Source organism: Bufo gargarizans, chromosome 2 (genome assembly GCF_014858855.1).
Source record: "Bufo gargarizans isolate SCDJY-AF-19 chromosome 2, ASM1485885v1, whole genome shotgun sequence".
Classification (NCBI taxonomy): domain Eukaryota; kingdom Metazoa; phylum Chordata; class Amphibia; order Anura; family Bufonidae; genus Bufo; species Bufo gargarizans.
The window spans coordinates 320,711,018-320,724,092 of record NC_058081.1 but is presented as its reverse complement, the minus strand read 5'-3'; the positions used below and the strand labels follow the sequence as shown (position 1 = coordinate 320,724,092).

Below are 13,075 nucleotides of genomic sequence, written 5' to 3'. Positions count from 1 at the left end.
TGCCTCTCACATACCTCATGGCTGTTTGATGTGCCTCTGATATAAGATGACGGTAAACATTAAAGGCTCGTGCAGAGAACTTCATTTCTGATCCAGTAGCAGATCTATTCAGAGCACTAAGCTGCGCCACATTAGACTGGAGCCCCAGCTAATGCTGCCATTGTAAGCGTGCCCAAAATTGGCAAAGGTGTCTTACTGGTGAACTTTCCAACTTTTCTGAAAGAATGGATGTCTATCGGTCTCTGTCCTTATATAGTCTTAGTCTGATATGGGCATCAGAGATTGGTGACCTACACTTGAAGTGGCCACCTGAATGACAGATATTCCTGTCAGCTGGGGGTTCATGTGTTCTCTATTAAAAGGGGCGAATAACCTCTAGTAGCTTATAGCCCATGAGAACAAAAGATCGGGCATGTTGAAATACAACATACGCAGTCCTCTTTCCTACAAACATCTGCTTTTGGACTCATGCACACGACCGTGTGCCGGCTGGGCCTGTATTGCGGCCCGCAAACTGCGGGTATGCAATATACGGGGTCCGGTTGTTTTTGCACCGCATCACGGATGTGGAACGATTCACGTGAATGGGTCCACAATCCGGAAGGTCTGGTGCGGAACGGAGGCACGGAAGCACTACGGATGCGCTACTTTTTTTGCAGTGCGGACGGATCATGGACCCATTCAAGTTGAATAGGTCTGGATTCATCTGAGGAATCCACACGGATGTTGCCCATGCATTGGGGACCGCAAATTGCAAATGCGGTCCCCAATGCACGGAATGGCCAACCAACGGCTGTGTGCATGAGCCCTTTGGATGACAGTCAGGACACCCCCATACACAGTAGATAAACCAGAGTGCAGATAGAAAAAGTGCCTCTACTGCAAGGGACACCCCCCGTTCCGCTCCACCGCCGCGGCAAAGTAAACCTAGCATTACGTAGTTCATTTGATAGGGTCTAGTGTAGTAAATACTACATGACTGACTGCCTGCAGCATCCTCTGGTGATGACAGCTGACTGCCTTAGGTGCTGAGGGAAGCTGCGGGCATTTACTCATGTAGTACTAGATGGCATCCACACAAATCAGTGGGTCATGTATTCTAGCCACTCTCCACATAACTCCAATACACCCTGATTGTATTAACATGGCACTTATATAGCGAGTGCCGGTGTGCAGCAATAATAGTGGATCATGGGCATCTCCTAATATCCTAATTCATTTTGAGAAAGGTCTTCCAAGTGTGATGATAACTTAACTCTTTCCATGATGTTGCTGCGAAATGTAATAGTTAAAAAGGACACGATTCACGCACCCATTCATTGCCATTTACGTGACGATTAGGACAGTCCATGGAGCCCTAACTAACTAACTAACATAGAACAGGAATAGGTGAGTTTTGGCTGAATGCTACACATAGCTTTATAGGACACTGTAATGAAATCACAGGTGTAAGGGTACGGCCACACGTTTGTGTGCAGGAGCCCTTAGGGTACGGCCACACGTTTGTGTGCATGAGCTCTTAGGGTACGGCCACACGTTCTTGTGCATGAGCCCCTAGGGTACGGGCACACGTTCGTGTGCATGAGCCCCTAGGGTACGGCCACTTGTTCGTGTGCATGAGCTCTTCGGGTATGGCCACACGTTCGTGTGCATGACCCCTTAGGGTACGGCCACACGTTCCTGTGCATGAGCCCTTAGGGTACGGCCGCACGTTGGTGTGCATGAGCCCTTAGGGTACGGCCACACGGTGTGCATGAGCCCTTTAGGGTACGGCCGACACGGTGTGCATGAGCCCTTAGGGTACGGCCACGCGTTTGTGTGCATGAGCTCTTAGGGTACGCCACACGCTCCTGTGCATGAGCTCTTAGGGTACAGCCACACGTCCGTGTGCATGAGCCCCTAGGGTACGGCCACACGTTCGTGTGCATGAGCCCCTAGGGTACGGCCACACGTTCGTGTGCATGAGCCCTTAGGGTACGGCCGCACGTTGGTGTGCATGAGCCCTTAGGGTACGGCCACACGGTGTGCATGAGCCCTTTAGGGTACGGCCGACACGGTGTGCATGAGCCCTTAGGGTACGGCCACGCGTTTGTGTGCATGAGCTCTTAGGGTACGCCACACACTCCTGTGCATGAGCTCTTAGGGTACAGCCACACGTCCGTGTGCATGAGCCCCTAGGGTACGGCCACACGTTCGTGTGCATGAGCCCCTAGGGTACGGACACACGTTCGTGTGCATGAGCCCTTAGGGTACGGCCACACGTTCGTGTGCATGAGCCCTTAGGGTACGGCCACATGATCAGGTGTCCTGATGCAGTTTTGGAAGCCAAAATCAGGAGTGGGGAGAAGTCGTACGTGTCCATTATACTTATATTATCCACTTCTTATATTGGCTTCCAAAACTGCAACAAAAAATTTGGCTATGTGACCGTACCCTAACATACCAAGCCATTAAATACGGTATGGTAGGCATGTGCGAATACTCCCTTAAAATGTCCCTGTCACAGCAGATTACACCTTTGTACTTAGTGACTGAGATGTTGCAGAATGAAATGTCACGTTAACATGCCAGCCAGAGAGGCTTTCCCCATAATGTTTTTGGTGTAGGGAATGTTATCTACCAGCCACTGAAAGTCAAGTTAAAGTTTGCTGCAGCTGTACATTTAATACATTACCAGAGCCTTTCTTATATTGTATCTGCATCACATTAGCAAAAGAGAAAACAGGCGACGTCCTGTAATTCTGTCATTATTTCTTACTGTAAAATACTGTCTGCTCCAGTTTTATAGATGACCCCTCAGTGAGAATAGACGCTAGGATAGCCTTTGAGCCATGGCACTTACGATTTGAAGGGTTTCACCACAGGTTGCTGCTCGCACTTCACTTCTCCATAGTAAATCCCAGTGTGTCAGTCACAGAGTGAGCAGCAGGGACACCCTCCTGTTACTGGGCACTCCCTCCTGTGACAGGACAATGTCTCTCTGCTTGTTGCTCAGTGATTCCAGGCTGAGCCCATTCACCTGATTGTCCCGCTTACTTCTTCATTCAGTCCCTGCTAGATTTCCCTCTATCACTGGTATATACGTCCATATAGGCAGGGAACAGGTTCATCCGGTATACTGACTGACAGAACTGGTCCTATCTACTGCAGGGCTCTGCTCTTGTCCATCCCCACCCTCAGCCTGGAGAGGTCAGCTGCTTATTCCATGACAGAAGGAGCATTTCTTTCTTCTACTCCGGTGATTTCCAACAAAGAAGTAACATGATCAGTGCAATGCAAATCTCCATACACTAGGTATTTCACACTGCTCAATATGAAAGAGGGAAGGAGCAGCCAGAAGAGAGAAATGATATCATATGGCGCTCACCCCGGTTCTATCTATCTTATCTATCTATCTATCTATCTTCTTATCTATCTATCTCATATCTATCTATCTATCTATCTATCTATCTATCTTTCTCTCTCATGTCTATCTATCTATCTATCTATCTTCTTATCTATCTATCTCATATCTATCTATCTATCTATCTATCTATCTTTCTCTCTCATGTCTATCTATCTATCTATCTATCATATCTATCTATCTCCTATTTATCTATCTCCTATTTATCTATCTATCTATCTCATATCTATCTATATATCTCCTATTTATCTATCTATCTATCTATCTATCTATCATATCTATCTATCTCCTATTTATCTATCTCCTATTTATCTATCTATCTATCTCATATCTATCTATATATCTCCTATTTATCTATCTATCTATCTATCTATCTATCTATCTCATATCTATCTATCTATCATATCTATCTATCTCCTATTTATCTATCTCATATCTATCTATCTATCTATCTATCTATCTATCTCAAATCTATCTATATATCTCCTATTTATCTATCTATCTATCTATCATATCTATCTATCTCCTATTTATCTATCTCATATCTATCTCCTATCTATCTATCTCCTATCTATCTATCTATCTATCATATCTATCTATCTCCTATTTATCTATCTTCTATCTATCTATCTATCTATCTATCTATCTCAAATCTATCTATATATCTCCTATTTATCTATCTATCTATCTATCATATCTATCTATCTCCTATTTATCTATCTCCTATCTATCTATCTATCTATCTCAAATCTATCTATATATCTCCTATTTATCTATCTTTCTATCTATCTATCTATCTATCTATCTCAAGCCTATCTATATATCTCATATCTATCTATCTATCATATCTATCTATCTATCTATCTATCTCAAATCTATCTATATATCTATCTATCTATCTCAAATCTATCTATCTCAAATCTATCTCATATCTATTTATCTCATATCTATCTATCTATGTATATATCTCATATCTAAAGTGCCTTGCAAAAGTATTTACCCCCGTTGACTTTTTTCGTGTTTTGTTACATTACAGCCTTAAGTTCAATGTTTTTTTAATCTGAATTTTATGTGATGGATCAGAACACAATAGTCTAAGTTGGTGAAGTGAAATGATAAAAATATAAAAATAAAACTATTGTTTAGAAATAGGAAACAGAAAATTGTCATGTGCGTATGTATTCACCTACTTTGTTAGGAAGCCCATAAAAAGCTCTGGTGCAACCAATTACCTTCAGAAGTCACATAAGGTTACTTTCACACCTGCGTTCAGGTGTCCGCTCGTGAGCTCCGTTTGAAGGGGCTCACAAGCGGCCCTGAACGCAGCCGTCTGGCCCTAATGCATTCTCAGTGGAGGCGGATCCACTGAGAATGCATCCGTCCTGCCAGCGCTCAGCCTCCGCTCCGCTCAGTGAGCGGACACCTGAACGCTGCAAGCAGCGTTCGGGTGTCCGCCTGGCCGTGCGGAGGCGAGCGGATCCGTCCAGACTTATAATGGAAGTCAATGGGGACGGATCCGCTTGAAGATGACACCATATGGCTCAATCTTCAAGCGGATCCGTCCCCCATTGACTTTCAATGTAAAGTCTGAACTGATCCGCTCAGGCTACTTTCACACTTAGAAATTTTTCTAAGTTATAATGCAGACGGATCCGTTCTGAACGGATGCAAACGTCTGCATTATAGGAGCAGATCCGTCTGATGAAACATCAGACGGACCCGCTCCGAACGCTAGTGTGAAAGTAGCCTAATTAGTGAAATGATGTCCACCTGTGTGCAATCTAAGTGTCACATGATCTGTCATTACAAGGCCCTAGAGACTGCAACACCTAAGCAAGAGGCATCACTAACCAAACACTGCCATGAAGACCAAGGAACTCTCCAAACAAGTAAGGGACAATGTTGTTGAGAAGTACAAGTCAGGGTTAGGTTATAAAAAAATATCCAAATCTTTGATGATCCCCAGGAGCACCATCAAATCTATCATAACCAAATGGAAAGAGCACGGCACAACAGCAAACCTGACAAGAGACGGCCGCCCACCAAAACTCAGGGACCGGGCAAGGAGGGAATTAATCAGAGAGGTAGCATAGAGACCTAAGGTAACCCTGGAGGAGCTACAGAGTTCTACAGCAAAGACTGGAGTATCTGTACATAGGATGACAATAAGCCGTACACTCCATAGAGTTGGGCTTTATGGCAGAGTGGCCAGAAGAAAACCATTACTTTCAGCTAAAAACAAAAAGGCACGTTGTGAGTTTGCGAAAAGGCATGTGGGAGATTCCCTAAATGTATGGAGGAAGGTGCTCTGGTCTGATGAGACTAAAATTGAACTTTTCAGCCATCAAAGAAAACGCTATGTCTGGCACAAACCCAACACATCACATCACCCAAAGAACACCATCCCCACAGTGAAACATGGTGGTGGCAGCATCATGCTGGGGGGATGTTTTTCAGCAGCTGGGACTGGGAAACTGGTCAGAGTTGAGGGAAACATGGACAGGGATATTCTTGAGCAAAACCTGTACCACTCTGTGCGTGATTTGAGGCTAGGATGCAGGTTCACCTTCCAGCAGGACAATGACGCCAAACACACTGCTAAAGCAACACTTGAGTGGTTTAAGGGGAAACATGTAAATGTGTTGGAATGGCCTAGTCAAAGCCCAGATCTCAATCCAATAGAAAATCTGTGGTCAGACTTAAAGATTGCTGTTCACGAGCGCAAACCATCCAACTTGAAAGGAGCTGGAGCAGTTTTGCAAGGAGGAATGGGCAAAAATCCCAGTGGTAAGATGTGACAAGCTCATAGAGACTTATCCAAAGCGACTTGGAGCTGTGATTGCCGCAAAAGGTGCTGTACAAAGTATTGACTTTAGGGGGGTGAATAGTTATGCACATTGACTTTTTCTGTTATTTTGTCCTATTTGTTGTTTGCTTCACAATTAAAAAAAAAAAAAAACATCTTCAAAGTTGTGGACATGTTCTGTAAATGAAATGATGCAAATCCTCAAACAATCCATGTTAATTCAAGGTAGTGAGGCACCAAAATACGAAAAAAGTCAAGGAGGGTGAATACTTTTGCAAGGCACTGTATCTGTCTATGTATCTATCTATCTATGTATCTACTGTATCTATCTTATATCTCCCTCTCTCATATCTATCTATCTATCTATCTAGAATAAACGGGTCATCACCTTTTTTCACCATACTTGGAGTGCTGCCTATTTTTTTGATATATTGTTCAAAGAGGAAAAGTTGCCTACCTTCTCTGAGGACTTGCACCCGATTTCCTTTTGTTCACTGTAATGCTGTTGCTTTTTTTATTTTTTTATTATCTATCTATCTATCTATCTATCATCTATCTACCATATTTTTCACCCTATATGACGCACTGGCTCATAAGACGCACCTAGGTTTTAGACAAGGACAATAAGAAAAAAATATTTTTCACCTCAGGTCAGACCAACAATCAGACCATCAATGTTAATCAGACCTCAGCTGGTTTGGTCTTGTTGTCAATCACAGGTGAGGGCTGTAGTATGTTACCTCACCTGTGGTTGCCGCTGGCAACATTATGTATGCGGTTGCACCTGGCAACCTGTCTTTGTAGGTGTGCCTTTTATATGTTTGGTGTGCACGAAGTTTGGGTGTGTGCACTGTGACATTTTTCCTTCACTTGTGGTTGTCTGCGGCAACGTGTTGTTTATGTACATGTGGTGGCAGTGTCTCGGCCTTTTGGCTGGCTCCCAGGACATGGTTGCCACGCATGTCGTTGCCGGCGGTAACAGCTGCAGTGTGATAGTTGTTTGTGCACTTCCCCTTTTAGTGGCTTCACTACCCTGTTTGGTGATGGAAGGGTTAACTCCCTTCCCACAGTGTGTCTGTGTGGGTGTGGCCACTTTGGGCTATAAAGCCTCTGTGGAGACCTGAAGCTGAGGGGTTCTTCAGCCATGGTTTGCTGGAGACATCCTCCTGGTTATTCATCATCTCTCCAGTGAGGGCCACCCTTGTGGTCATAACTCTTGTTTGATGTTATGAAGATGTGTCTGTGGCGTGCTTGTTTATTGCACCTTATGGCCCTGGGTTCCTGTGTGATGTGTGTTGTGTGCTGTGTCCTTTTGTAGTGGATAGCAGCACTTGCACATGGGTTCCAGGCTTAGTGTCTGTGGCAGGTGAATGTTGTGTTTGTGGCATGTACCTGCCATTGCCATAAGTTGTATATGTTCCCCCTTCCTTGCAGCTTGGCCAGTGAGACCCCTGTTCCTCCGTATCCAGAAGGAACAGGTCGTCTTACCCTGCTCCTAGTTTAGGGCCACCCTGAGGGCTAGCAGGGACTTGAAGGTTCCGGAGTATGAGCCCTCCTACCATCAGGGTCGGCTCATACAGCTAGGAGTCAGGGTCAGATTAGGGATGCGATTAGGAGGTGACCTGCTCCCTAATTCTGTCATCCTAGTCGAGCAGCGACCACCATCTTCTGTCATGGCACGGCTGAGGGTTTTGCCCATCCTCAGCCGTGACATATTCGCCCCATAAGACGCTTGGGCATTTTCCCCCCACTTTTGCGGTATCTATTTATAATATCTATATATTTATCTATCTATCTACACTATATGGACAAAAGTATTGGGACGCCTATACATTACCCCTACGGGAGCATTTATGACATCCCATTCTTAATCCATAGTTATTAATATTGAGTTGACCCCCCTAGTGGCGTGTCTAAGATATTTGGCACCCGGGGCAGGTTCTTTCTCTGGCACCACCCATACTTTAAAACATTTTTCCTGCTCACAGTAGTAATGCCCTCAATGCACCCCTTAACAGTATGCCCACATTGTGCGCCCCTCACAGTAGTTATGCCCTCATTGTGCCCCCTCAAAGTAGTTATGCCCTCATTGTGCCGCCTCACAGTAGTTATGCCTTCATTGTGACCCCTTCACAGTAGTAATGCCCTCAATGCACCCCTTCACAGTATGCCCAAATTGTGCGCCCTTCACAGTAGTTATACCCTCATTGTGCCCCCTCACATTAGTTATGCCCTCATTGTGACCCCTTTACAGTAGTAATTCCCTCTTCCACAAGGGAAAAGAAAGCTTCCCTGTACAGCACTGCTCCTTAGCTGCTGCTTCTACTGCAGCTCACTCTGGACTAAACAGTAACTTCCTTTTAGAAAGGAAGGTGACGGTGCCAGACCTGCCCAACCACTAGGGAACTCCCACTCTGTACACAGCCTATGGGATATGTAATACATGAAACACCTTAACACAATTCACAACTAATGGGTAGCTTAATAAAACTTAACATTTATTAATGTCTGAAGAAAAAATAATAGGCCCTTTAATGATCAAACATACATTAAATGCAACCATTGGCTGCATAGGTATCTTTTAATAGCGATGCTATCAAAGAAAGGAAGGGGACAAAAAATAAAGGGATAGCGATGTAAAAAATAGAGTGAGAGGAAAAGATGCGTAGATAGAAAGACACAATGCTGGGTCGCAGACCATAGGTGTCCCTAACTCTACCCTCTCTCCCCCTTCCCTAGTATACTAGCCCTTTCGTCACCCTACCTGAACATGGACTGCCCAGCTTTGCCCGACAGACAGAAAAAGGTCCAATGGATCCAATGTTACTCTATCGGTTGCAGGAGAGCAAAACAAACTGACACTGAATATGCTATGTCACAGTATGGCTATTAGTGGCCCGCAACACTTTAGTACAAACAACGCCTTTGGGTCAAAAGAGATCCCTAAATGCAAAAAAAAAAAAAAAAAGGAAAAGTCCCGACGCGTTTCCTCAATGGTTATTAATTCCTCAGGGGACCAGTTCTTATATTCATGACCCCTCTGTATCGGGTCACTTATTCAAATGGGGTGTATACAGGAGACACAATTCAGTTATATTCCAGGTTGTTATATTGTAGTCAATCCTAGTCATTAGTGGCTACAAGATGACTTGTCACTAGTCAAAACCCGGTCAAGTCTCTATGTATACATCAACCAGTAGTCAGTTAGATTTCAGGCAGTTAAATTCCAAACTTGCCTAAAATGAATGTGACCACAAGTTTCCAGGCCACCAATCACATCTGATATGTCAAATACACACCAGTGTGAATATAGTCCAGGCTCAAACAAAACATCCAGCCCAGGTCTGGTTCCATTCAATGTTGTTCATTAAATAGTTAAATAAAACACTTTGAATCGGCTCTCCTGGTCTGATGCCACCAGTGAGTATTCTAAAGCTGTTCAAAGGCATGTGCACAAGAATGCTAAACAGCAATAATATACAGGCACAAACTCAACGATTAATCTGCTCAGTGCTCGATGTCAACTGTCCACAGATAGATGAAGCGGATATTACTCCTTCGCGTCCTGCATGTAGCCCTGTATACACCCCATTTGAATAAGTAACCCGATACAGAGGGGTCATGAATATAAGAACTGGTCCCCTGAGAAATTAATATCCATTGAGGAAACACGTCGGGACTTTTCAGATTTTTTTTGCATTTAGGGATCTCTTTTGACCCAAGAGCGTTGTTTGTACTAAAGTGTTGCAGGCCACCAATAGCCATACTGTGACATAGCATAATCAACCTCATTTTATGTCAGTTTGTTTTGCTCTCCTGCAACCGATAGAGTAACATTGGATCCATTGGACCTTTTTCTGTCTGTCGGGCAAAGCTGGGCAGTCCATGTTCAGGTAGGGTGATGAAAGGGCTAGTATACTAGGGAAGGGGGAGAGAGGGTAGAGTTAGGGACACCTAGGGTCTGCGACCCAGCATTGTGTCTTTCTATCTACGCATCTTTTCCTCTCACTCTATTTTTTACATCGCTATCCCTTTATTTTTGGTCCCCTTCCTTTCTTTGATAGCATCGCTATTAAAAAATACCTATGCAGCCAATGGTTGCATTTAATGTATGTTTAACTATTAAAGGGCCTATTATTTTATCTTCAGACATTAATAAATGTTACGTTTTATTAAGCTACCCATTAGTTGTGAATTGTGATTGGATTTAAAGGGCTTAGCCCAGTATTACCGTTAGTAGCCTGACCAACTCAGCTTGGTTGTGTTTGTATAATGAAACACCTTAACCACTTGCATTGGGAACACTGTATTTGAAGGGGTTATGTTCAGGGCAGAACCAGTTAGGTTCTTCCACACCAAACTCACCCAACCATGCCTTATGGACCTTGCTTTGTGCAAAATGCAGTCAGGCAGGTAACGTTCTGGCATTTGCCAAACCCAGACTCATCCATCAGACTGCCAGATAGAAAGGTATGATTTGTCCAGAGTCCAGCGGCAACGTACTTTGCATCACTCCATTCAACACTTGGCATTTGGCTTGGTGATGTAAGGCTTGCATGAAGCTCCCTTGTGCTGATGTTAATGCCAGAGGAGGTTTGAAACTCCGCAGAGTCAGCAGAGTGTGAGTGACTCTTATGCACTATGCACCTATAGACTCGGTGACCCCGCTCTGTCATTTTGTGTGGTCTGCCACTTCATGGCTGATTTGCTGTGGTTCCTTGTCCTTTCCAGCTTGCAATAATGCCAATGAAAATTAAAGTGGTATTCCAGTTTTTATTTTTATAATGTACTAGCAGAAAGACCCTGCTTCGCTCGGGTATATTTGATCTATTTCATTTAATGTTTGTGTGTGTCATTAAAAGATATCAACACTATCTACTATAATAGTGACATCGACAGCACTCCGCCCCCTTAACACTGACCCCCACAGTGCCCCGTCCCTTAAAATTGGACCTCCACAGCAGCCCACCCCCTTAACTTTGACCTTTACAGCAGCCTTCCCCTTTAACAGTGACTTTCACAGCATACCACTCCTTTGACAGTGACCTCCACAGGGGCCCACCCCCTTAACAGTGGCCTTTACCAGATCGGGGGCGTGTTCTTTTGAACACCTCACTCTAAGACAGCAGCACTGTACTGTCCTGAGTGTGATCTGCCGGGAGAAAGTCACCCTCCCTCCCACCTCTGCAGCTGACAGAAGTTGATTTTTGCCTTAATTTTTTCAATCCACATCAGCTCAGGAGTGGGATGGGGCGTGACCTAACCAGACCTGGGCGTGGCTTAGCGGGACCTAGAAGTTGATTTTTAACTTCACTTTTTCAATCTGTTGGCTGAGGAGTGGGAGGGGCGTGGCCTAACCGAATAAGGGGCGTGTTCTTTTGAACAGCTCACTCTAAGACAGCAGCACTGTCAGGTCAGGAGTGGGAGTGGCCTAACTGATCAGGGGCATGGCTTAGTGGGACCTGGGGGTGGGGTTTTGAGGGTGAAGACATTGTGTCAGGAGGCGTGTCTGGGCTCCTTCCTGCTAGAGTGACGCCCCTATGGGCACCACACTTGGCTCATTTGCATTTCAAGTAAACTGGATTTTCAGAGGATAAAAACATCTATTGCTGGAACAAAGGCACATCTAGAAATAAGGTACTCAGTGCTATTACACTATGGCTTTATTTCAATAGCGATTATCCTGGTGACAGATTTCCTTTAAATCTCACCTATAGCAGTGAAGAAAAATGGCTGGGTTGTTATGGAAACCTGAAGTAGAACTGTATGTTTGTGGAGGCTGAAGAACTTTAGAGCTTCTATTGGCTGATAAGGGTCATGTGACCAAGCTTCTATTGGCTAATGCATTTTTTGGGAATATCTCAGGAACAGTATGCCCTAGAAAGCTGAGACCTGTTCTAAAAACCTTCCCGGACACCTGATGTACCTGTGTTCCAAATTTTGTCATTGTAAATGCAACGGTGCAGATTCCAGTAGCGGACATACACAGACACATACACTCAGCTTTATATATTAGATTTGTTTATATAATAGGCAACCATACAATTTGCCCATGTATTAGTCTTGTGTAATGTATCCACGGCCTTGCGGAAACATGGCAGCATCAAATCATTTAATTCCTGACCTTCAGTAAGCAGCAGTATTTTATGACATGTATGACAGCACACGTTTATGTAATAAGTAAATAGGACTGGTGTTGTAATAATGATTTTATTGTGGTTATTACATTAGCTACATTACTATGTGGCCAGTTGCCTCTAGGTGTTGTAAAATGGCTACTTGTCTTCAAGTGATGTTGTCTTGTTGTTAATAAAGCTTAAGGTTAAACACAAACACATTTGTTTCTACACAGACATGATGAGATGCTGCTGCAGGTAGTGATACTGTATATACTGTATATGTTCTGCACCTCAATACACCACTATTCACCTGATAGATACCTGGGCAGTTAACTGAAAGCCAAGTCACACGATGACATCATTGACTTACGCCATGTTTAGTCTTATTCAGCTCTTCTGTGGATGCATTTTACAGGACTAAAATGGGTCATACAATTTTGGGAGAGGCTACTGTATGGATATAATAAAGGTCTGCAGGCGAAATTTTAAATAGATGTATATTAGAAAACTGCAAAAAGGGTTTGAAGAAATCCAGCTCCACTTTGATAAAGGAATGTAAGTTTATTTTGCTTGCGGTAAAATCTCATCCATCAGTTACAAAGATAGCAGTCTTGTCTACGCGTTTCGGGCTACTGAAGACAAATTTCAGCCCTTCCTCATGTCATGAGGAAGGGCTGAAATTTGTCTTTGGTAGCCGGAAACGCGTAGACAAGACTGCTATCTTTGTAACTGATGGATGAGATTTTA

The 13,075-nt window shown here is 44.0% G+C and overlaps 1 protein-coding gene across 2 annotated transcripts in view; it reads right to left on the bottom strand.

Annotated features, from left to right (window-relative positions):
- Positions 1–2,968, bottom strand: part of PLEKHG7 (pleckstrin homology and RhoGEF domain containing G7) — an 82,481-nt gene extending 79,513 nt beyond the window's left edge. For both annotated transcript variants that reach the window (XM_044277216.1, XM_044277217.1), the window contains exon 1: positions 2,843–2,968. The gene's annotated coding sequence lies outside the window, so the exon portion shown is untranslated. The remainder of the gene's footprint in view (positions 1–2,842) is intronic.
- Between the last annotated feature and the right edge of the window lie 10,107 nt (positions 2,969–13,075).